The sequence below is a fragment of the Ursus maritimus genome, unplaced genomic scaffold, assembly GCF_017311325.1.
Source record: "Ursus maritimus isolate PB19 unplaced genomic scaffold, ASM1731132v1 scaffold_4, whole genome shotgun sequence".
NCBI lineage: Eukaryota > Metazoa > Chordata > Mammalia > Carnivora > Ursidae > Ursus > Ursus maritimus.
Genome location: NW_024426552.1, coordinates 25,734,657 through 25,761,319, shown reverse-complemented (window position 1 = coordinate 25,761,319; position 26,663 = coordinate 25,734,657). Strand labels below are relative to the sequence as shown.

The following is a 26,663-nucleotide window of genomic DNA, read 5'->3' as shown; positions in this document are numbered from 1 at the left end:
TATTTGTATATGTTTGGAAAAGCAAGCAAACTTATTTGTATGTGAAAATTGAGAAATTACAGTTTTGTCTCCAGCAATGAAGTGTATTGAAACACTACCATATTCTTTCATCTCATGCGTTGTCTGTGATGACTTTCATACTCCAATAGCAGAGTCAAGCCATTGCAACAAAGAGCCTTTGACACGCAGCACCTAAAACATTTCTTTTCTAGCCCTCTACAGAAAAGTCTGCTGACCCCTGATTTAGAACATTTCCCCAACCTAGTTTTTCCTAGCTGATCAAATCATTGTGCATTGACTAGCACTCTGGGATTTCAAGTCTAAATAAACCAATAATCAGCTAGTACATTCAGATTTTTCCAGGAGAGTTTTCTTGACAATCACTCAAGAATGGTGCACACAGCCAGTAAAAGCAGATGCCTTGGTGTATTTGTTACTTTAAAAAAAAAAAAAAGTTAAACTGTTTATTTTGTTATTTTGAGATAACTCACATGCAGTTGTAAGACAAAACAGAGAGATACCACGTATGATTTACCCAGTTTTCTCCAGTGGTAACATCTTGAAAACTACAGTACAGTATCACAACTTAGATACTGACATGAATACACTCAAGATCCAAAATATTTCCATCACCATAAGGATTCCTCATGTTGCCCTTTTATAGTCACACCCACTTCCATTCTATTCCCACCCCCACCTTGAAACCCTTAAACACTAATCTGTTTTTCATCTCTATAATTTTATCATTTCAAGAATTTAGAAATGTAGGGGCGCCTGGGTAGTGCAGTCCTTAAGCGTCTGCCTTCAGCTCAGGGCGTGATCCCGGCGTTCTGGGATCGAGCCCCACATCAGGCTCCTCTGCTGGGAGCCTGCTTCTTTCTCTCCCACTCCCCCTGCTTGTGTTCCCTCTCTCGCTGGCTGTCTCTCTGTCAAATAAATAAATAAAATCTCTAAAAAAAAAAAAAGAATTTAGAAATGTAGTCATATAGAATGCAATCTTTGAGATTACAGCATAATCTGGGGCCACTCAGCTTAATTCTCTTGAAATCATACAGGTTGTTGAGCATATCAATACTTGGTTCTTCTTTATTCCTGACTAGTATCACATCCTATGGATGTACCATAGTTTGTTTGACTACTCATCAGTTGAAGGACATCTGGGTTGTTTCCAGTTTGGAGCTATTATGAAAAGAGTTGTTGTAAATATTCATGTACAGGTTTTTGCATGAATATAAATTTTCATTTCTTTGGGATAAATGCCCAAGAGCCAAATTATTGGGTTGTATGGTAAGCATATGTTTAGCTTTTTGGTTTTTTTTCTTTTTTGGGGGGGTGAGGGAGAGAGGGCGAAAGGAAGAGAGGGAGAGAGAAAATCTTAGGTAGGCTCCACACCCAGCATGGAGCCTGACATGGGGCTCGATCTCACAACCCTGAGATCATGACCAGAGCCAAAATCGCAGGTCAGACGCTTAACCAACTGAGCCAACTAGGGGCCCCAGCATATATTTAGTTTTTAAAAGAAAATGATAGACTGTTTTCCAGAGTTGCTGTACCATCGTACATTTCTCATCAGCAGTAATGTGTGTGCCAATATCCTCACCAATGTTTGGAGTTGTCACTATTTTGCTTTGTTTTGTTTTATCTCTTCTAATAGGCATGTCGTGATATTTCATTGTTTTAATCGGCATTTTTCTAATGGCTAAGGATATTCAACATCTTTTAATGTGTTTGTTTGCCATCTGTATATCCTTTTGGATGAAATGTCTCTTATCTTTTGCCCATTTTCCATTTGGATTGTTTGATTTGTTGTTGTTGTTACTGTTGAGTTGTGAGAGTTCTTTAGATTGTCTAGACATTGGTTCTCTGTCAGGTATGTGGTTTGAAAATATTCTCTTCCAATCTGCAACTTGTCTTTTTATCCTTCTAATGGAATTTTTTATGGAGCAAAAGTTTTTAATTTTGATGAAGATCAATTTATCAGTTTTTATGGATTGTGATTTTGGTGTCAATTCTAGGAACATTTTACCTAGCCCCAGACCCCAAAGATTTTGTTTGAAGTTATTACCTAGAAGTTTTATACTTTTATGTTTACATGTAAGTCTGTAATCCACTCTGAGTTAATTTTTGTATAGGATGTATAAATTTTGTATAGATATAAGTCAAAGTTCTTGCTCTCTCTTTTTGTGCTCCCTCCAGTACCACTTGTTGAAAAGACTAACTTTCCTCCATTGAAATGGTTTTGCATCTTTGTCAAAAATCAGTTGGGCATATATGTGTGGGTTTATTTCTAGCTTCCCTGTTCTGTTTCATTGATCGACATGCTTATTTCGTTGCCAATACATCAGTCATGATTACAATCAAATAGTAATCTATTGTTATATTTATTATTAATAACATACTATTATATAGATAGGTAATATACCTAATATTAGTATACTAAATAATATACTATTATATGTCTTGAAATTAGACAATTCCTCCCAATATATTTTTTCCAAAATCGTTTTAGCTATTCTAGTTCCTAATCCTTTGCATTTCAATATAAAGTTTAGAATAATTTTGCATATCTCTATCAAAAATTTTCCTTAATTTTGGTGGAAATTGCATTAAACCTTTATATCCACTTGAGAAGAATTGACATCTATGTTGAGACTTGCAATCCATGAACATGATAGCTCTTTCCAGATTTCTTAGGTTTCTTTCATCAGCATACAAGTTCTATACATTTTTTTTAGACCTATACCTGTTTAAATTTTGAGTGATTTTAATTAATATTGTTTTTATATTTCTATGTTTTATTTCCCTTTTTTTTTCACGTTATTACACCAGCTAGAATAGAACTTGAAGCATTAAATCAAATAGATAGTAAGAGTGAACATCCTTGCCTTATTGCTGATCTTATGGGGACGGCATTTAGTTTTTCACCATTAAGTAGAATGCTAACTATAGTGGATTTTTTTTAAGGTTTTATTTATTTATTTGACAGAGATAGAGACAGCCAGAGAGAGAGGGAACACAAGCAGGGGGAGTGGGAGAGGAAGAAGCAGGCTCCCAGCAGAGGAGCCTGATGTGGGGCTCAATCCCAGGACTCCAGGATCACGCCCTGAGCCAAAGGCAGACGCTTAAGGACTGAGCCACCCAGGTGCCCCTGGATTTTTTTTTTTTTATAGAAGATCTTTGTCAAACTAAGGATGTTTCCCTCTATTCCTGATTGTCAGAGTTTTCAATCATGAGTGGGTGCTGAATTTTTCTTCATCTATTAATATCATGATGTGATAATTCTTCTTTAGCCTATTTATGGTGGATTATATTGATTGATTTCAGAATATTGAACCAGACTTGCATTCATGGAATAACTTTCAACTAGTCGTGGTATATAATTCTTTTTATAGATTTCAGAATTCTATTTTCTAGTACAGTATTAACGATTTTAAATTGATGTTTGTGAGGGATATTGGTCTGTGTGTTTCTCTTTTTCTACTGTGTTTGTCTATGTTAGTATCAGGATAATATTCGTCTCATAAAATAAATTGGAAATTGTCCCCTCTTGTATTTTCTAAAACAAATTGTGTAGAACATGTGTGTGTTAAGTCTTCTTTAAATATTTGTTAGAATTATCCAATAAAACCATCCAGGTTTGGAGTTTTCTTTTCGAGGGAGTTTTTAAGTTACAAATTCAATTTCCTTAATAGTTACATGGTTATTCAAATAATCTAACTCATATTCAGTGAGTTGGGTAATTTTTATTATTGAGGAATTGGTCCACTCCATCTAAGTTGTCTAAGTTCTATGTTTAGGGCTTGTAGTTTTCCATTATTGTCTAGAGGTCTGTAGTGATATGCCTGTCTCATTCCTGATTGGCAGTTTGTCTTTTCTTTTTTTTTATTTGTCAGTCATACTGGAGGCTTGTCAAGAAGTTTATCGATCTTTTCAAAGAACAAACTCATGGCTTCATTGATTTTCTCTACTTTTTTTCTGTTTTTCAATTTCATTTATTTGTATTATTATTATTATTATTATTATTATTATTATTATTATTATTATTTTGCCTTAGGTTGATTTTAGTCTTCTTTTTCTTGGTTCTTGAGATTGGAGTTTGTATCATTGATTTGAGACTTTTCTCTTTTCTAGTGTATGTAATCAGTGCTATCAGTTTCCCTCTGAGCACTGCTATAGCTTTGTCCCACAAATTTTGCTATATTCTATTTTCAATTTCATTCATTCCAGTGTATTTTTTCCTTGTTTTCCTCTTTGACTTATGGTTATTTAGAAGTGTGTTGATTAGCTTCCAAGTGTTTAGAGATTTTCCCATTATCTTTCTATTGTTGGTTTCTGATTTGATTCCATTTTGGTCAGAAAACATACTCTGTAGGATTTTGGATTTGTTGATAATTGCTTTATGGACCAGGATATGGCCTATCTTGGAATGTATTTGTGGGCCCTTGAAAAGAATGTGTATTCTTTTATTGTTGGGTATATTTTCTAAAAATATCAATTAGATCCTGTTTGTTGATGATATTAAGTTCTATATGCTTCCTAATTTTCTATCAGTTGTTCTAGGTGTGTTGAAGTTTACAACTATAATCATGGATTTGTCTATTTTTTTCTATTTTGCCAGTTTTTATTCCATACATTTTGTAGCTCTTTCATGTATACACATTCAGGGTTGTTATGTTTTCTTGTTGGATATTCCTTTTAATCATTTTATGATGTTTATTTCTGTTTCTGGTAATTTTTTTACTTTGAAAGTCTTTGATATTAATGTTGCTATTCCTGCTTTATTTGATTAATATTTGCATAAGACATAAATATAATGTGTGTGTAATATATATGTATAGAAATACATATGTTCATATATGTGCATGTGTGTAGTATATATATATATATATATATATATATATATATATATATATGTTGTTTCCATGCTTTTACTTTAAATCTGTGTATATCATTGTATTTGAATCAAGTTCCTTTTGGACAGCATATAATTAAGTCACATTTTTTTTAAATCCACTAAGCATATTTCTGCCATTTAATTGGTATATTCAGACAATTTACATTCAATTTAATTTTTTTTGAGAGGGGGGAGGGGGAGAGAAAGAATCTTAAGCAGGCTCCATGCCTAGCTTGGAGCCCCATGTGGGGCCCAATCTCATGACCCTGAGATCATGACCTGAGCCAAAATCAAGAGTTGGAGCCTTAACCAACTGAGCCATCCAGGCACCCCTCAATTTAATTATTGATATGTTATGGCTTAAGGCTGCCATTTGATTCTTTGTTTTTTTCCTCTTTGTTTTTCATTTCACCTGACTTCCTGTGTGTTATTTAAACACTTTTTAGAATTTTTAGAATTTTGACTTCCTAGTATTTTTCAGTGTATTTCTTAGTGTAGTTTTTAGTGGTTGTTTTATGTATTAGATTTTATATACATAACATCACAATGAACTGGTGTCTTCATTTTACTTGTTCAAGTGAAGTACAGAAACTTTACCTCCCTTTTTGTACCTTTATCCATACCCATTTATAATATAATAGTCTGAAGTATTTCTTCTACATACATTTAGAATCACGTTAAATTTTTGTTTCTGCCATCAAACATAATTTAGAAAAACGGAAAGTCGATTATTTTTACTCATATTTTTGTTACTGAATTCTTTACTCCTTTCTAAAGGTCCAAGGTTCTCTTTTATCATCTCCTTTCTGTTTAGACAACTTCCTTAACTATTCTTTTAAGGAGGGTCTACTGTTGAAAAATTATATTATTTTTCCTTCATCTGATAATGTCTTGATTTCCCCTTCAGTCCTAAAGGATATTTTCCATGCTTAGGATTCTGGATTGACAGTTCTTTTCTCTCAGCCATTAAAAATGTTGTACCCCTTACTTCTGGCCTCCATGGTTTCTGATGAGAAATTTACTTGTCGGAATTGTTTTTTCTCCAAAGGAAGATTATGTTTTTCTCTTCCTGCTTTCAAGATTTTTTCTTTGTCTTTAGTTTTCAGGTGTTTGACTAGATGTATTTTGATATGGATGTCTTTTTTTTTTTTTTTTTTTTTTCTTGCTTGTGGTTTGCTCAGCCTACTAAATCTGCCAGCCTTTTACTAAATTTGGGGAGTTTGGGGCTATTACTTTTTTTTAGCATGTTTTATGCCTTGCCCTCTTTCCTTTCTCTTTCTGGGACTCCCACAGGCACAAAAGTTTTTTCTTTTATTATAGTTCCACAGTTGGTGAGTCTCTGTTTATTTTTTTTTAGTATATTTTCTCTGTGTGGTTCAGTCTGGATCATTTTTATTTTCTCTCTCCTCATTCACTGGTTCTTTCCTTTGTCTCCTGCATTTTTTTATTTATCATAGTTATCATATTTTTCAGTTTTAAAAGTTCGTATCTGGCTATTCTAGAAAGCCTCTATTTCTTTGATAAGGCTTTTTTTTTGGAATTATGTTCATAATTTTTCATTGAAACATTTTCATGGTGGCTGCTTTAAAATCTTTGTGAGATAATTCTAATATCTCTATTATCTTGGTGTTCACAAGTATTGATGTCTTTTTACATTCAGTTTGAAATGTTTCTGCTTCTTTGTATGACAAATGATTTTCAGTTGAAACCTGGACATTTGGGGTATTATGAGACTCTGGATATTATTTAGACCTTCTATTTTAGCTAGCTTCCTCTGACACCACTCCAGGAGAGAAAGGGGGCACACCTTGTTATTGCCAGGAATAGCCTTGCCACCTGTGTGGGAGGGCTCTGTGTTCCTCCTGCGTGGGAGTGAGAGTTCCTATTCCCCAGGAGGCTTCCACTGATACTTTCCTGGCCAGGAGAGATGTCAGTGGTTTGTTACTGCCCCCATCGTGGCCTCTCCTGGCACCTTACAGGTTGGGGAATTGTAGGGCTGGACAATTTCTAATGTCCCGACTCTCTACTAGGCCTCCTCTGTCCAATACAACCTTAGTAGGGAGGGAGAATGGTGCCTCATTTGGTGGGTTTGGGTGGAAGTCCAGGAGACCTATGTAGTCTCCACTGACACTACATTGGGTTAGGGTAGGGAACTTGTTATCCCTTGACAGCGACAAAAGTCCCAATTTCCTACTCAGACTTCTTTACACCACTCTGGGGTTGGAGAGAAGTTGGGATGCTTTGTTCTAGCCTACCAAGGGTCTGTGGGAGGCTCCCCATTGGGCTTTTGCAGGTATGGGGGTGGCTGTTTGTATGGTGTCTGACTAGAGCAAAGTAGTATTTCCCCAGTGCTTTCTGTCTTTCTAGGCTGCTGCTTTCTCGGTCCTTTGGCTACAAAGAACAGGCTTTTGTTAGGACTTCTCTGGTGTGCACCAATTGGTATCTCTGGGTTGCCGGCTTCTTCCACTCTAAGTTTTGGATAGATGAGGCAAAAATAAAATCCAGGGAATCACTACAATGTTGTTCCTTAGGTCCTGAGGTCCCTGGCTGTTTTGTCCTCTTCTCTCCATCATTCAGAGACTCCTTACATTTGTTTTATGTATGATGTCCAGGGTTTTTAGTTGTATCTAGCAGGAAGATTAGGAAACATCTGTCTACTACATCTTCCCAGAAGTGAATTTCTCCCATTTCTTTCTTTTTTTCTCTCTCTCTTTTCTTTGTTTTTTAATTGGCAGGGCAACATACAATTTTTGCACTGGTTTCTATAGAGAACTTAAACAGAATTATGAAAAGGCGACTAATAAATTTTCCATTAAAAGGAGAAAATTTGAGACAAAGAACGCATATCTATCTATAATTTACTTTTCAATATCTGTTTCACTTCCACTTTCCAATTTCAACTAGTTTGTTTCTTGATTACTTTATCACTGATAAATGTGCCTTTAGCATTTTATGGCAATGATTACATGTAGAAGTAAGCTTTTTTCCCTTGAAAGTTCTCATTGAATGACTCCTGCATGGGGGCATGTTCTCTTGATTCATTGCTGTTCTCCTGTGCCTCTCACAAGGCCCGCCCACATACGAATACTTAATAAATATCTGCTGAATAAGGGAATGAGAACTGAAAATTCAAATTTCTTATTCTGTGAGAGCTTATCTCCTTTATTCTTGCTGTGCTGAAGCCTGGGACACATGTGTCTGCAGCCTGCGCTTGATTCCCACCGGGCACCCTAAGCATGTGCTTAGGGCATTAGCAAAATTTGCCCAGAATTCTGCAATCTAGAGTAAAGCAATTTTAGTTTCAGCACATGTGTCAGTTTTTGCTTTATTGTTTAGAGTTGTTTGTATTTTGAATTACAAATGGAGAGGACACCAGAATGGTCCCCATGTGTGTATGCGCGTGCACTCATGAACATTCGCTCCTATCACTTCTAAAAAAAGTGACCCAAAGGACATGGCACAAAAAAGACCACAGAGACCCCAAACAGGATCTGTTTCTTAGATCCCGGAATTTTTTTGGGGGGGATGGGGATGATGAATTTTTAAGCAAATCATGGTTTGATGATCTTTTTTACATCTTTGTCCTATAATGTGTGATGTGTGGGCGTCCGTCCATGGAGGAGGGATAATGTTAGTCCATCGTTTTATAAAACCCTGAATATGATTTTAAATTTTTTGCAAGCATAACAATACTTTAGATAAAGTTCTCCCGTCATTGAACCATTTTTAAATGCAGGTAATAGAACATGATTCTTCTTAGCACTCCTGAATATGTTTGGTTTAAATACTAATCATAATACTGGCTTTCCCGCTTGGCTTTAGAGTCTGCTTCAAGTGATGGTGAAAGATTGAATTCACTATACTTTTGTTAGAAAGTCTGGAAATGTTCATCCATGGACACTTTCATCGCCTGCTAGAATGGAAATTGACTGGGGAGGGGGGCCCGTTTCATTTTATTGCCTAAGAGGTGTTGATAACATGCCCTACATCTTTCCAAGGCATCTTTCATGCCAAACAGGCAAACTGTAGCTAGCGAAGGAACAGAAAGAGCACTTCTTACATGAGTCATTCCCAGCAAACTTGCACAGCAGCTGTGCTAGGTACTGATGAGGATTACCACAGAACCCAGTTGCAAGATTTTGTGTGGTCGAGGAGACAACTGCCTGTCTCAGGGGACCACTTTGAAGGGGATTGTGGCAATAATGCATCCCTACTGTTGTGGGTGGATTTCGTGGCCATGGAGTACGAAATCAGTGCCAAATAAAATCAGAAAGTAATAGAAAGCGAGAAGAATCTCACAGATTTTAAACCTTCATGGGAGAGACTAGCAAATGCCCTGAGCTTGTTGCATTTACTAGTTAGGAAAAGGAGGCAGAGGAAGGGATGCGTTTAACTCCGAAAACTTGCAGGGCTTCGGTCTTTTCATTTGCGAACCATTTGGGTGTGTTGTGAAATCAAGTTGCAGAGTAGGCATGTTCAGACCTTTATTTGCTACAGTTAGTAGGAAAGATCCCCCCCACCCCCACCTTAAATAAAAGAAGCCAGAGTTTTCTGTGCAAACTGAAACAGGCGTTGCAAGAATCAGATTCACTTTGGACGAGTCTTCACATTCCAAGTCATCATTGCATTAGGCAGCACAATTCCATCTCTGGTTGATGGGCAGAAAAAGTGGGCAGCTTGCCAGGTAGACGTTTCCATGACTCCCAGCCCCCAAAGGTGATGCGTTTTTCAGCTAATTCAATGAAGAGTGGGCTGAACTTTGGGTCTAAACGAGACAATAGCTGCCTTCGCAGTATCAGCAGAATGGTTGATGGGAATGCACTCTACATTTGGCAGAGAATCATGTGACCTTACGACTGAGATTTTGTGATGGTGCCAACGGAGACTTGGAAAGCAGCAACCGTCCTGACTTTTTTCTTCTTTTCTAGCATGGCTCAGAAAATGGTGGATCTTAATACTTGACTTTAGCCAGACTCAGCAAGCGACTGAGCTTTGAAGCACAACTTCGCCTTTATTCTGGGTTTTTGGCAGGCCACCAGGAGGCTGTCCCTTTCACGCCTGATAAATTCTGCTGCTTATCTCTAAATAGGAAAAAAAATAAAAGGAAAAATATAAACAGAATATTGAGGCATAACAAGTGAATCCTAAAATTGTATGTGCTTTTTGTTTTTTGGCTTTTTTTACTGCTGATTTTTTTAAACGTTAATACCCTTTCTGCTTGCTGAAGAATCCAAGTACTTTTTTTTTTTTTTTTTTTTTGGTTTATAATGAACAGGCATTTGAACAGGGCAAACAGGACGGCCGCAGCAGTGAGCATGAGATCATTGCAGCCGTGTAGCAAACTGGCACCCTGCCTTCTCACCCTTTTGGTTCAGGAGACAAACGTGTGCAATCCTCATTTCTAAAGTCAGCTCAGCCTGGAAGGATTCCTGGTCTCTCCCACCTTCTACCATTCTGCTGCCAGGGACAGCAAGGATTGGTGCAGCTTCTGCGCAGTTCTTTGTGCCTGGAATACCGAGAAGGAAGAAAAAGAAGACAAGCACCCTGGTCCTTTTCTCCAAGAAATAACAGGAGCCCTGAAGAAAAAAAAAATCTGAGTTTGTCGTACTCCATGCAACAGTGCTGAAAAAAAATGAGCCGCTCCTGCTTAAAAACAAAAACAAAAACAAACAAACAAAAATCCAAACCAAAACAAACCAAAAAAAAGCAAACATTGGCTTGTATACCTACAGAGACATCGGGCTTTGTAAAGCAGCTTTGTAAGGCAACATAACCAAATGAGCCTTCCTTATTTTTATTATTTCAAAAATATGGCATAATTAGCAATATATTGCACTTGGTGAAATCGCACCTTTCATATCAGGTATAACTTTTTTTGTTGTTTCTTTTTAAGCCTACTCTTAGATAAAAGGGGATCCTTGAACTTTCGATGTACTCTTGTTTAGCTCATCACCCACTTTCCTCTTATTAACTTTTTCCTTTTGCTGTCTTGCTCTAATCCTGATTAGAATAGAAACTTAAGTAAAAATAGAAAAATGTCTATGGAAAAGACGGTACATGTTTTTATTTTGGTTATACATCGAAGTTTGGAAAGACATTAATATGTTATCTGTGCTTTTCACGTACGGTATTAGTTTTTGCTATCTAAGAGAAGTGAACGTTTAGTCCTCGTTGTTTAAAGAAACTAAATCTTTTATTTGTTGTGACTCATAATTTGAAATGTGAAAGAAGAAACTTTTTGAACTTCTAAAAAAGGGTCATATTAGAAGATACATTAAACTGCTGAGAAATAAAATTAGTTTGGGGGAAGTTGTATTTAAATTATTTACCAGGATTTCAGTATAACCGAAGTAGGGATGAAAAGATCATGTTCTCAGTTGCTAAATAGAAAAGAAGCTTGTTCCACAATAATACTCTCTTTTAAAATATATTTTAAAAGAAGCATTTGTCTTAGGGCAGTTACAGAGAGCATTGGAAATATCCATTAAGTGTTTTAGTGGAGAAAGTACATACAAACTTGTTTTAAGTTTAAAGCAATGATTGGCTCAGCAGATAAATGCATTGCATTCTAATTATTTTGTCTATTTGTAGGAGTAAATTGCTAAGCAATTTAAGCATTTTATAACAAAACCCAGTTTTGTCTGGTTCAATGGGAAGGGATAAGCAGATGTATTCCACCTATTTTAATTTTGATTAAAACTCTTTCTAAACATGGTTAAAAATTGTTAAAAAGAGAGAGTGCTTCTTAAAAATACAGCGTATATAAATGAAGACTATAATTTGCATGTTAAGAATTGATGCTATAATATTCTCCATGAAAAGAATAAACTTTGAGCAAACTGTTGTGCTTTTAAAATCATATTTTATCAAATTGAAAATATGTGAACAAAGAGAAAATATCATAGAACTGATGAATTCTACCTCCTTTTTTGTTATTCTACGAAGAATTATGGGAAATTACAATTACCCTATATACTGATAACATTCAAATAAAACGTTTTATTAAGTTTATCGGTTATTGTTCACTAATTATTTAAAAAATAGCTCTTGTTCCTTTATGCTGCCTCAGCTAATGGAACATCAACTTTCACAGGCTTAATTAACATTTATAAACCTGTTTTCATGTTTCAAGATCCTTTAGTTGAAAAACATTATTTTAAATGTTATTTTTAGGAGCCATTAATCTCTACACTCTTAATTATCTTATTAAGCTCCATGCCAAATCCAAATCTCTTTTCAGCTTTCACTAGTTCATTGTGCAAAACCTAGTCGCTTCTTTAACAGCTATGCCTCCTTTCACTTTCAAAACTGTTACTGTGAAAACAACACCAACCAAAATGAACGCGTAAATGCAAACTATGAAACCACATTATATGTCATATGAGTAGCCTTGGGTGGGGCTCTAGGAGTCTTCCAAGCCTTTAAAAAAAATACTTTAAAAGGTTTTGCCCATTTTGATATTGTGTTTTCTTCTCGATCATCTACCGTCATTCCTACCATCCAGCCAGATGATCCTCCTAGACAGCAGTTGTCTGATATTTCTCCTTTTGTGGTTGTTCTAGGGAAAAACTTAAAATGGATATGAGAAGTGAAGAAAGTGATCATAGGAGAAAATCATCTCAGGTAAAAACAAAAAGCAAAAGAGCAATTAATATTTAATATTTTTAAAGCAAAAAACAATGTTGACTGTGTTTAGTTATAAGAATTCGTTTCATATTCTTTATGGATCTAGCTGTTGGAATTTTCATTGATGGCTTGAGAATTTTTACTATTGCCGACCTTTGTGACAAATTTTTGTCTGAGTTTATGAGCAATGTGCAGTTTGAGTCCCTTGGAATTATGTATCTATATATCCATTCATATATCTACATATCCATTCATATAACGGTTGAATAGAAAGTAATTTAGAAAAAGAAAATATGTATTTTCTTCATTTGTCACACCATATAAAGGAAGTGAAATCTGAAGGGAAGGAATAAAGTTGTGCTTTTTCGAAAAAATGACCTAATAAGAGAATGAAACCAAAATATACATTCTCATAGTTATGATAAAACCCAAAACAAATGTTGCTTTTTATTTCACATTAAAGTTTAGGAATATATGTTAAGATATTTTTACTATAATTGAATGCAATTGTGACTGTTAATTTTTTACTATAGTTTTTAACAAGTATGAGAATAATTAGAAAATAAATAATGGTAAAAAAATTACGTAGACCAAATTATCTCTATCAAGTCTATAAAACACATTTTATTTTATTTCAAAACATGCAAAAACACTAAGTAATTTTTATGTAGTATTACTATTTTTCACAGTAAAGATATAATTTAGAAATGCTAAATATTGTGGATATGAGTGAAACGATTACTGATTGTACAACTTGCAGTTTTGTTGTTGTTGAGCTTAAAATCTTAAAAAACGTATATGTGGCTGGCTTTATGTTTATTCTTTGTGTGTTTGCTTATTGTCTGGTGGTTTAAATTTTTTTTTATAACAATTTAATTTTGCCCAACCTGTTGACCAGGTAAGAGTTGTAAGTAGCAATATATCGTGTTTTAAGAATATCTTTTTTAAAAAATAAATTTAAATATATTGTGTTTAAGAGGCAAGCTATATCCTCTTTTATGCAGTAGGTCTGGAGTATAAGTTGTAGTAGTGGTAACACTGCTAATAGTAATAATGCTGTTAATATGTCATTAATTTTAGTTTTCTGATAATTATCCAAATATTGTTAATTTCAGTATTATTCCAACTACAGACATATATGTATGCATTTAAGACTTTTTAGTGACTTCCTGTGTTCTCTGCCTAGTCAACAAGATCTGACTTGTTTTATGAGAAAGTTATAATGTTCCCCATTCCTTGAAACCACTAACGGAGGTTTTATAAAAGAGTTAAAACAAGCACAGTCTGACTCTTACACAATTAGCTTAATAGTTAATTTGGTCTTAATTATAGGCTGGTAATACTACATTCATGCTTCACAATTACATAATTCATACATGCATGTATGGATCCTTTTTTTTTCCTTTTAAAACTCATTATTAATTAGAATAGTCCAAATCCAAAATATTCACTATTAAAACAAAAGTAATCTGTGAAAAATATTTCCGTACACTATTCTTTAAATTCTCATGTATATAAACCTGTATTTAGTGTAGAATATTTATGAAGGCCTTTAACTGGGACTATGTATACTAAGAACATTTTAACATTAAACATATTTATAGTAAGGATCAGTATTAATATTTTCATCTAATTTCATCAGATATTTACAACAAATTCTGCATTAATAGGGAGCCCAAGTGAGATGTTGCCCATTGGCATAAACCCGTAGATCCGATCTTGTGGTGAAATGGACTGCGCAAGCTCGCTTCTATGGGTCTGTGTCAGTGTGGTAATCTAACAAAAGGCTATAGACAAATGCTGTTAAATAATATTTCAGTCAAACTCCTGTTAAACTTCAGTTGATTACTTTTGAAGTATTTATATTTTCCTTTGTTTTTCATGTATACATTAACCCTCATCGGTCTTTAGAGGCAAGCTTCAATTGTCGACCCCTAGGAAGGGTTTATAGCATAGCCATTCAAGTTGGAATCCAAGTACAGTAAATTACGTAAGAGACTTGAATTTTTTTTGTAACAAGGCTTGAAACAAGATCTGAATAGATCCTGTTTGGAAACTCAAGTTCACATGATAGTGGTTAGTACACCTCATCAACTTCAATAAGAAAATTAAAGGCTGTAACTAGATTTATGTATTACTATTGAGCTGATTTCTTTTGAAAAATGAAGTTGAATGCTATTGGCTTTTAATATTATTAATTGCTAGTAGAACTATATGCCAGGGGAGATGTCAGAGGACATTTTGTATGACCTGTGCTGGAAACCCAAGAGGTTAGGATAGTCCTAGTAGACACATATTAAGTCTATTGGTGAAATGTTAGAATATTATATCTACATCCTTGCCAAGCCCTTAGGTGTATGGCCGCCATATTTGGAGGAGCTGACTGAAGATATGATAAGGAGTTTGAAGCAACATTGGAAGCTGTGTGCATCCGGGTTGAGGTAGTAGGTTGTATGGTTTAGAGTTACACCCTGGGAGTTAACTGTACAACCTTCTAGCTTTCCTTGGAGCACACTTGAGCCATCGAGGAATTCTTCACCACTTTTATCTTATTGAGCCAATTTCTGTGCAAGAAGGTAATGTGTCATGAGTATTTTGGATGATCAATTTGAGCCTTTCTTACATTACAATGATCCTTTCATCCCTAAATACTAGATTATTCCATTTGCATCTACTTATAAACATTGGCAAGTTGGTATTTCTAATAGGTTGTTACTCTATGAGCAAACATTTTTAAGAACTGGTGAGTAGTGACTTAAACTGCATTGATATTTCAACTTTTCAGTCATGGATTCACAAAATTTGGCTCTTAATTTTGCAAACTGGTCATTGGTCTTTTTCTCTATTTTTATTGGCTACTCAGACACTAAAGTCAAAAAACAAAAGTCTTCTAGTGTCAGTGTTTTAATAGCACATTATCTGAGTCTTTCTTATGACACATCACTTTCTCCCTTATGTTATGGTTATCTATGTGCTTGTTTATTTTTTTTTTTCCAGCATATACTAGACTGTAAGCCCCTTGAGGGCAAAGTCCATGCCTTATCTTTCATTGTATCCCCTACAGTGCTTTACACATAAGATCGAAATATTTATTGGATGAATGAATGGAGTATAAGATCTCACCCTGTGATGAGTTTCTATTGAATATTTGAATGAATTACAACAGTAGTCACAAATTTGAGTATTGTTTGTTGGTCCTAAAATTTGCCTAAATTTAATTCCCACACTGCTCTGCATCAGTAATATACTTGTTTTTTTTTACTGTGTTGAGTGTGCCCATTCATCCTAGACGTACAATTTAAAACTTAGGATTGCTTTTTCTCTAGAATAAAAAGAATAAAGCAAATTCATTTTTACTCATAAGTTCATTATAGTTTATAACCCTAAATTTAGATTATGTGTATTTCTTTTGAATTTTTAAATCCTTTGATTTCTAGTGAATGGTTTTTCTTTCAACATCATTTTTATAAACCAGCTTTTGCTATTTTGTATACTCCCTTGTCTTCTACCCTTTATTTTTGTACAGCCACATGTGTTGAATAAACCAGAAACAACTAAACCAGAAACATGTCAAGAAATTAATGATAAATATATGAAGTATAACTGAGGATGGGATCACATTTTTCTTTGAAGGGAAGGCACTTACAATAGTCTGTCTGTACAAAGCAAATGGTCTCTTTCGAGAACACGAACTTGCCATCAGTCTCAGTGGCATCGAATGGTGTAATTTATATAAAGAGGCTAGTTTATATAGATCATCTTTCAGTCACAGAATTAAAGAGTTACAGATATTGGAACTTTAAACTCTAAGTATGGAACACTGAATACATTAGAAAAGATTTTAGATATATATATGTTAAGAACCATAAGATCCTGACAATGTGGTGATGAGCTTCCTATGGAACACTGACATCCAGACTATCTCAGAATCTAGAATTTACCACCAGTGGTGAAGAAGGAACTTTTGAATCACCAATGGGAAGAACACAGGAGCCTTAGAAAGCTGAATACCAATGATTTCAAGCAAAATTATTTGATTCATAAGCAGAAGTTAAAGACTAGTGGTCTCTAAGAAAGGAAGGCCTTTCCAAGGACTAATCAAGGGATAATGAACAAGAGGTGGGAGACATAGACAAGAGAGTAAGAGGCAGAGAAAATGAAGAGCTGAGAAGGAAAGTACTAGCAAAGAGAAACAATGTTGTGTGTAATGGTAGCAGTTCTACATAACGGTGGAAGAAACAAAACAACTGAGTGGTAAACAATTATATCTTTGTAAATAGTTTAGTCTTTGAGAATCTATAGTCCCTTTCTTCTGTGTGTGTGTGTGTGTGTGTGTGTGTGTGTGTTCAAATACTCTCGTGTACAAATTTGGAGACCAAGTCAGTGTCATTGATGGCCAAATAGAATACTATTGTCAAGAAATGCCTGTTTCCACGTGTGCAATAGAGTGAAGTATACCACAGAAATCAACTGTGATATGCAGTTTAAGGATAAACTTATGAAAATACTATGACAAATGCATAGAATTGTGGTCTCTTATTTACCCTATCTAAGGGGAGCTGGTATTATAGAAGAATAGCTGAAAAATTATGAAGATGTAGCTATGATCAAAAACGTTAGTCATGTGAAGTCATAATTCTGAAAGGCAGAGGATATAATTAGCATCAATACAGAAAATAAAAACTCCTCTGTAGGGTGAGAATACTACATGGAATTTTCTTTCACTAGTAATTAATTATAAATTTGCTCTCCCAGCTATGGGTTTTTTTTTTAACTTACTACATTTTTATGAAAAAAAAAATGGCAGATGACAAATACACAAATTGATACGATTATCTTAAAGAAACCACAATTCGGGACCACTGCTGGTGTCAATATCTAGAAATAGTTAAATTATGTCTAATACACCATGGGGGAAATACTATACATTTAGTGAGTTAGCATTCAGTGAGGGAACAAATATGCAGATTGAATAATTCCTGTAAGAATTTAAGTGGTCAAAATTTTACTGTATAGCAAGGTTTCCACATTTTGTAACAAAAGAAGTATGAAAATTCAAGAAACAATTAAATATCAGTGAATTATACTTTACCAATATCTCTCTTGATATTTTGAGACTTGCATACATATCTTTATGTTTATAGTAGCTGATTTCCTTTAAATGCTTTGTGGAATGAGGCAAGAAGAAGTTAGAAGCACAGAAGCAGGGAGGAAGAAAGAAAGGGATAGGAAGAACAACTGCAAAGCAATTGATTGGACCATACTAGAGAAGGCTAATTTAGTTCATAATACTGGTTCATGTTAATATTCTCATATTGGTTCTTATTCATATTAGTTCAGTGAACTAGGAGGGAATCAGATAAGGTATTTGGCAGTTGGACTGAGCCTTCTTGGAAAAAATCCAGCAGTACATGGACTATGCTATTACAATAAATGAGTCACTTTCTGTAAATAATCATTTTGTTTCTCTTTTTCCCTGTTATCAAATGCTGACTCACAAGCATAGGTGATTCCCCAAATGATGTGATACAGGATTCTGCCACCCTGAACATTATTTCATACCCATGCCTAGCTTCTCTTCCACAAAATATAGGGATAATTCTTGAGGTCACTGATCTTGACTATACTCATGGCAGCTCCCTAAAAGACCTATAGGGAATGCCTATGAAAGACCATTAGGTGAAGGTTCTGACACATCAAAAGAACATTGAGCTCTTACTTGCTTCCTAATTGCCACCATCTACTACTACTTCCAAACAAACCTGCTACCTGTTAATGGCATGTTCTTCAGATTCATGAATATCCCTTCCTCATCCTCAAAGCCTATACACTTTCTCTAAGGACCTTCTCAATTTTGAATCCTCATAGTCATTGCAACTTTTATTGCCACAGAGTTTTCTCTAACTTCTATGAGTAGTAAGTACAAGTTCCCAAGGAGACCGTGACTTACCTTTGTACCTCCTGCAGTGTATAACCATTTTTTAAACTTGAGTTGAACTTCAGATCATTTATGAACAATGGTGAGAACATATGCACACCTTAGAATAAACTATGTGTGGGCAGTAAAGTCCTGTGTTGTCTGAGATATTTCTAGACACTTCGGAATCTATCATTATGGGCTACGGAGGAGTTTTTGTGGTTTTTTTTTAGCACTGTCTATAGATCTAATTGAGCCTGTGATATACCATCTGAAGGTGATTTATGAAATTTGCTACTCTGTATTAATAAGCCTAAGCCCCTTGTGCACAGAAATATCTGTCTTTTCAAAACTCACAACTCCTTCCCCTAGGGCTCTGCATATAGAATGAAATCTTTGGTGAATGAACAAAAGTTTTTAAAAATGAAACAAAAGCATAATATGATATAGTGGAGCAATTCTATATTTAGGTGGACTTCAAGCTTTTTAAGTTTAGAATTTAAGAGACATTAGGAATATCACTTTCAATTTTGGGCAAGTCTGCTCGATGGTAGTTCTTGATTTTCAAGTTGGCATTGTGTCACGTGTGCATTCGTGTTTAACTTCTCTCTCCTGTATGTGGTATGTGTGAGTTAAATAAACTACCCTTGTTTCTCTCCTCTATCTGATCCCTCTTATATCCCAGTTCTGTTTCTCTTCACTCTAAACTGCTGGAACACTTACTTGGCCCCAATCATATTCAGCCTTGTGTTTCCCTTTACTTTTTATATGTTCAGGTAGTACATAGTGAAGTTATTTTGTAAGTTGTGTAATTCATGTGTACTTTTACTTAATAGGAACTTAAATAGTACCTGATTGAAATTAAAAATAAAATCTAGATTTATACATGATAATAACCTTAGAGATCAATAGCCCATTTTCCAGACGACCAAACTGAGGCCCAGAATGTTTAATGATTTTCTCAGAGCCAATCTGCCAGTAATGGATACAGCCTAGATTTCTATCTAAGTCAATGATCTATGCAAGAAGATATGTTTTATGCTTGCTATCAGTAGATTTTTAGGTAGCATCATAAAACAAATTTTAATTAATTGATTAAAATAAGATAAGGTTTTATTTTTGAAAGACTACAAATAACACAGTAATTTATCTGCAGACTCAAATATGATAGATACATAATTAATATCATTTAAAATGAACTCTGTATTCATTTTATTTGTTTTTTTTTTATGTAGAAGGGCACTCTTATTTTTCTAGACATAGAGAAAAAATTATCTACCTTCTAGTTTCACTATGGCATTTCCCCTCCTTCCAGAACTCTTCTCCAGGGCAGAGGACTATGGCCTAGCAGTTAATTGTGTCCCTCAAGTAAAAAGGGAAGAACTGTGAATTGGTAAACCTGTTAGCATTAGGTTGCTTGAAAGAATAAAAGTTAATATGAAATAGTAGCCATAACTAAGTCCACCTTCAGAGGTCAATTGCCTATATCCCCCATAAGATATGCAAGGTCTCATTATGTAAAATAGTGTTACCAGGGATCATGAACTTAAATAGCATCAGGGTCTCGGCAGTATAGTGAGCCTAGACTGGAGACAGGAGGAAGTACTAGGGACTGTGGTAGACCAAAGAAGACATACTAACTTTCAAGATATTTCAAAATGACTTCATCAGTCAATCTAAATTTGGATCCCAAGGGCAGCCAGTTTTCCATCTTTGATATGAAGGCATTACATAGCAAAGCAAAATTGCAAAAAAATCTGCTCTTTTAATGAACCTAACAGCATCTTTTCTTGCAGTTGACCTAGATAATTGGGAGTATCTACCATACTTTTAAGTAATTCTAAGGTATATAAAAAAAGATAGATTCTTACACACTTCTATGCTGACGAAGTTATTTTAGTTAGACACATATAATCCATAACAGTCTAATATTTCCTTGAATTTAGTTGACTAATGAAAAATATTTACTGATAAAGCAACAACTACCAATTACAATATTAGTTTGATGTTATTTTAACGAAAGAAATGTAGTAGTAGTGGGGCTACTGGGTGGCTTAGTTGGTTAAGCATCCAGCTCTTGATTTTGGCTCAGGTCATGATCTCAGGGTCATGGGATCCAGCTCCTGCATCGGGATCTACCCCTCCCCCTGCTTGTATGTTCTCTCTCTCTCTCTCAATAAAATCTTAACAACAACAACAAAAAAAATGTCATAGTAGCAACTGTAGTAGTCCAGGAGAACTATGTAGTTTTAGGTTTCCACTTGTATCTGAATCTCAATGTGCGAAACAATCAAATCCTTACACTTCTTATTTCTCGAGTATTTGATGCTATAAATAGATGAATAGATACCATTTTGAAGTCAGAGAAAATTAAAAGGTTAAATAGAGTGAATACAATTAAAGTTCAAGGGTTCTCATCTCTATGTAATGTCTTAGACTTGGGCAACTGAGTAGAGCTCAAGAATAAAGTAACTGGTATTGTTGTTAATTATATTTTATTGTGTGATAATTAAAAGAGCAGTTATGCATACATCTGGAATTAAATCAGGTGGTTCCTGTCCATAAATTTTTCAATATAATTTAATCCAATGAACTTAAATGTGGCAAATAGAAATGACACAACCAATTATGAAAACACTGAGTTTAGAGTAATGAAAAAGACTCGTGTTTGCAAGGTTGCTATATGTAGTAGAAACCTTCCTATTTAATACAATTGGCATCAGCAGTTGATACCACAACTATTTTTAAAGAAATGGATTTTAAAAATTAACACATACATACAACACACATTTTGTTTAAATTTAAAAACTTGATTATATATTTTCCAGTATTTTTATGTAAGCCAAGAACTATTTTTGAGCTTGGATTGGTGATCAGAACTTAGTCATCTCTTTTTTTCTTTTCTTTTCTTTTTTTTTTTTATAAATCTCAAAATGCATCATCTTGATTTCTAATTTCAGTTGTTTCACAAATGTCTTTAAGTACAAATCTATTGCAAAGAAATCTGAGAGCAGAATACTACTTTCTTTATGATTATTTCTAATCTTTTAAAGTTGTCTTACTTATGTCCAACTCTCTAGCATTTTTAAAGTGACTGAATTTTATAAAGTCTTTCCAAAATGTTAAGGTTTAGAACACCTCTCATTCTTTTTACATTCATATGTAAGTTGCTTTATATAATATTTAACTAAATTATACAATTTCATATGAACCTAACTGGCTTAAACTGATTTGGGAACAAACATAACAGACTTCCTGCAAGCATACAAATCACTTGATGGAAGCAGAAATATTTGCATGTTCTAGAACTTTCTGAGGTGATGGAAGTGTTCTCTACAAAGTCCAAAATGGTACTCACTAGCCACATGCAGCTGTTGAGCATATGAAATGTGGCTAGTGTGACTAAAGAATTTTAAGGTTAGTTAATTTTAGTTAATTAAAATTTAAATAGCTACATGTGGCTAGTAGCTAATGTATCAGATAGTACAGTTCTGGAAAGTAGCACACTTGCATTTGGCCTGCTGGAGCATCGGTGGAAAATGTCAGATAATCTGTGAAGTGGTAAATGGTTAAGAGTACTTCCTCTGTAGCCGAATTAAGATTTAAGGGAAGAATGGCTTGGGAAACTCAGATTGATTTGGGATTCATTTTTGCTTTGTTTTATTGTTTTTTATTTGTTTATTTTGCTCCAGCAGTATAGATTATAGATTTAATTTGATGGGATTTTAAAAATTTATACAGAAGAAGGAAAGCCAAGCCATTAGAAACTATAGAGGTTTGCAACTCTTTCTGAAGCATTTGATCAACACAAACCTAATTGGAAAGTAAGCAACATCACTTGTTGCAGTGGCAAAGCAAAAACAAAAATGTGCTCTTAATTTAGGATCATGGATCCACAGGAGATATAGGATGAACTTGTTGAGTCTCTGAGCCCTTTGAAAAAAATGTATAACTCTTTAAAGGTATGTGGTTGTGCTTATTTTTCTAAGGAAAAAGTCCCAGCTCTTCTCAGCTTATCATAGCAGTCCATGATTTCCTGAAAAAGTTAACAATAACTTCATCGGGTTACTGTTTAACGCTTTTTGATGCCAGAAATTAATTAAATAGTAAACTCATAGAATTGAGGCCTTTTCTTACAAACATTGTAAACCCGTGTTTCTATCCATCCATCAACATATATATTTCAAATCATATTTGTTATTAAATATGTAAAATTTTAATTAAACATTGCATAACATATAATTTATAAGCATTTTAACTAAGATTATATGTATAATTAATTGGCTAAACCCTGGAACATAGTTGAGAAAAGAAAGAGAATAGCGTAATTTCTTGGAGGGATTCAATAAAATTGGATAGCTAAAATCACTGTCATATTAAATGTGAACATTTAGCTGTAAATTATTGGAAACATCATAAAAATATAGATTAAACCATCTCTCAGTTTATTATATCAGTGCATTTGCAAATGTTCTTGCTTATGAATGACCAGGTCCATTAAAGTGGTGCATTATGGTACAATTTCTGAAACACAAAAAGACTGTCACCAGTCCTGTACTCAATAAAAGGGCATGAAAATATGGGGAAAATTAGAAAATTGAACTTTTAAAAATTAAGGTATTTATGTTTTAATGTGTTTTAATGTGTTTCCCTTTCTGACCGGTATTTTTGTTTAATGCATCAATCACTGGTCCAAACACGTCAAGTAGGATGGACTCTACTGTAATAGTATTAGTCCTCTTCTAAAAGTGAGAAAACTCATCAGGGGTTTCTGTTATTTTCCGCAACCACATAAATAGTAAATCCTAGGACTGAAAGGTGTCTTAACCAAAGGAGTTGATTTCAACTACTTTGTTCTAATGCCTTCCGTGACAGAGGCTCATCAATTTGAAAGCCGTAGGTACCCACAGTAGAAGTTTGAAAGTAAGATTTACTCCACAACCGTCTAGAATGAAAACTACAGCCTCACTTGTTGAACTGGCCAGCCTTTCTGTTTCTTCCAGAGATTTCCTGGACCAGTGTTTCTTTCAGCTTGGAGATCCACATGACTAAAGTTCAATGGGTTCTTTTCTGTTTGATTTTTTAAAACATTGAATAGCATAAGGTGGCCATAAAAACAGCAAATATATTTACTTCTAATGGGAATTTATCAGCTCCGTGTGGTAAAATGTTTATTTAATGATTAAGAGAAACGCTGAACGGCATCTCTCTATTACGTAAAAGATTACTTCTGTTTTTAAAGTAAGTATTTCAAAAATGGAAGTACAATAAACCATACAGACTACTCGAGATTAGCTGATTAATATTTGGAAAGGATCTAACATCATTCCTTACATAATCTAGAAACTCAGAGAAGACCTCGTTTTTCTTTCCCCCTCCTCTAAAAATATTAGCTTGACACTTGCTTAGTATTCCCTACCTTACTCTGAGTTTTAAGACCTCTTAGAACAGTGGTTCTCAAATTTATCACTCAAGGACCTGCAGGGGGGAGGGAATGAGGGGTAGGAGGTGGGTGTAGTTTGAAAAAGTTCTCAGTGTTATTCAGATTTTCCATCTGCATAGGCACCCATTCCAATAGGCATCCATTCTGTGGTAAGATTTCCGAGGCTTCAGAAAGGTCACCCCTGCTCCAAAATAGCTTGGTCTTTCATTGCACATTGAACTTGCAACACAGTCATGGACAGTTCCTCCCTCCCCAGTAATAAGGGAATTGAACTCCAGCCCTGGAGTCAGACACACCTGAATTTATAACAAGTCTTGAGTCAACCACTACTACAAAAGCTGACCTTTTCATCCGGGCTCTGTGATCTCCATCTGTAAGGTAAAAATTATGATACCAGTACTGCAAGATTTTTGCAAAGATGAAAAGATTACATGTATATGGCATTTAGCAGGCATGGTACCTAGCAGATAATAGGAGTTGAAAGAATATAATTATTATGACCGTCATTGCCATATGAAATGGTACAGTGTACTGTTTACTTATTAAAGGTCCCACATGTCCAGAGCTGTGGAATTTACATGGGCAGAGCCAGCCAGAGGAAACACTGGGAGGTGGTTATTTTCTCTGAGACTGCTCCCTGGATTCCTGATCATAGTGGCTTTGCTGCCTGCATTTCTTTCGAATATGTCACGTTTCAAATATTCTCCTTGTCAGGTCATGGTAGACAAGAAGTCTCACCTTTTCCTTCTGACATTATTGTCCCTCCACATACATCTGAAGTTAATTCTTTTCCTGCTTGTATCATTCATACTTTGTAAACATAAGCAATTTTTTACTACTGTGGATATACAAATGATATAATTCTTAAGAGCCTTATTGGTTTTCCCATCTGTAAAATAGGGGTAACAATCCCTTCTTGTTGCATTTCTCTTTAGTGCCTCTGTCTCTCTTGCTGTGACTCTCCGTCGTTCTCTCCACCTCTCTTTTCTCTTCTCTGTTTTGTGTAAGTAGATCCTGCTTATATTTTTATTGCTTAATTCTCTGCATAACGTCTGTTTCCATTACTACACATAAATCACTTTTTTAATATCTAGCCAAGTGCCAAAAGTAAGAACATTATATTTACTAGATAAATGAACGAATTATTGAATTAATTAAATCGATGAGAGTGGCTAGAGAAAAATAGACTTTAGCTCTTATGAAACTGGAAGGTATTAGCTACAGTGTAATTAAAATACTCATTGTTGGCCTATCTTGGTCATCATCTTGGTCAGGTGTTGCCATTGGAAGCTAGGTCAGTCCTGTAATTTCTTCCTAACACACTCCTTTCTTACAAAGCCAATCATTTCAGTCTGAGCCAGTGCATATGCACCATGCCTGTGGGATGAGAGTGATGACATTAAATGTTTCTCACAGAAACCTGGGTGGGTCTCTGTTTCAGGATTAAATTATTTTTATTTTTTAATCTGTAGAAACTAAATTCAGTCTGCCACACTAGTCTAGTGCAAGCACATTCAGTAATTTGATTGTAACTTATTTTCATTTTGGGTAATGGGAAGAGTTTATTTTTTATTTTTTAATTTTTGGTGGGAAAGGAGAGGTTGCTTTATTCGGGAAGGCGGCAACCTGAGAAGATGGTTCTCAAAGACCATTTTCTAGATAGGAGGTACCTGAACAGGGTTCAAAAGTTGGTGAGGTTTTGAACTTGATTCTCTTTCCCTCTTTTCTGCAGGCTAGATACAGTTCTCTGTCAGGGTATTGGAGAGTTTCTCACGGCAAGATAACTTCCAGAAAGGAAGCAACATAGGCATCGAAAGTTCCATGGTATCATGCATCTAGGGCCTCATACGCATTAACCAGGGCTCTGATCCTGTCCCACCAATGTAAGGAAAGGCCGGAAAGGCCGCACCCCATTCCTGGGTCCGGGATAAGGGCCCAAATACCCTCCAGGAAGCAGCATCTTTACCTGCTTGGCCCTAAGCACCTATTATTCCTTTTATGTCAGTGATTTCAGGAGCTGAGATAGTGAACTTGCCCCTTTTCAAATGCTGATTATTTGACTGATGGCTTTGAAAGTGCTGTGGCCTTCAGAGTAGATCTTCTCAGATTTGGTGGATGGTTGTTGAGTGTAGGGAAGGTAGACCTTCTTTGCTTAGATAGTTTCCTTATAAAGCATGGGTTTTAGAGATACAAAACTGCCAGACTGAGCAATAAAAATATGGGATACTCAATTAAATTTGAATTTTAAGAACACAATGAATAATTTTTTTAGTGTCACTATGTCTGATAGTACATGTTGCTTTCATTGTTTATCTGAGAAAATGTTCTATTTTTATTTTGCAATTCTATTGAGGTAGCATTTCCCATAATAAAGTGTCTTATCCCATTCGTTCATATATACTGCACTCTTATTAAATAAGGGAGTAGTACAAGCTAATAAAGAAACCAGAGTAAGATGTATGATACGAAATACCAGGGAAAAGCATACAAAATTAACAGAGTAACTTATATTAAAATAATAGAAAGTTGGAAATAAATTTTTTTCCTCTAAACGTTAGGGTCAAGTAAGATAAGTGTGAGGCTATATGACCTCACATGATTAAACGAAGCAGTTCAGCAAACGGTGGTTAATAAGCAGATGCCAGTCGATAACATCAGCATACAATTCAGGGGACTAAACAATGTGCTATAATATCAAAGACGCGTTACCTCGTGCATTCTCTGATGTTCTAAGTGGTCTTTGCATTAATAACGACAGAATTTTGAGGGTTCTTTGAGAGTTC

General features: G+C 35.0%; 1 long non-coding RNA gene across 3 annotated transcripts in view; it reads left to right on the top strand.

Annotated features, from left to right (window-relative positions):
- Positions 1–26,663, top strand: part of LOC103673047 — a 175,960-nt gene that overhangs the window by 93,981 nt on the left and 55,316 nt on the right. For 2 of the 3 annotated variants that reach the window (XR_571295.2, XR_571296.2), the window contains exon 3: positions 12,457–12,517. This is a non-coding gene — a long non-coding RNA (uncharacterized LOC103673047). Of the gene's footprint in view, positions 1–12,456; positions 14,175–26,663 lie in introns of those variants that run through there. The other variant, XR_571294.2, reaches the window with a different exon arrangement.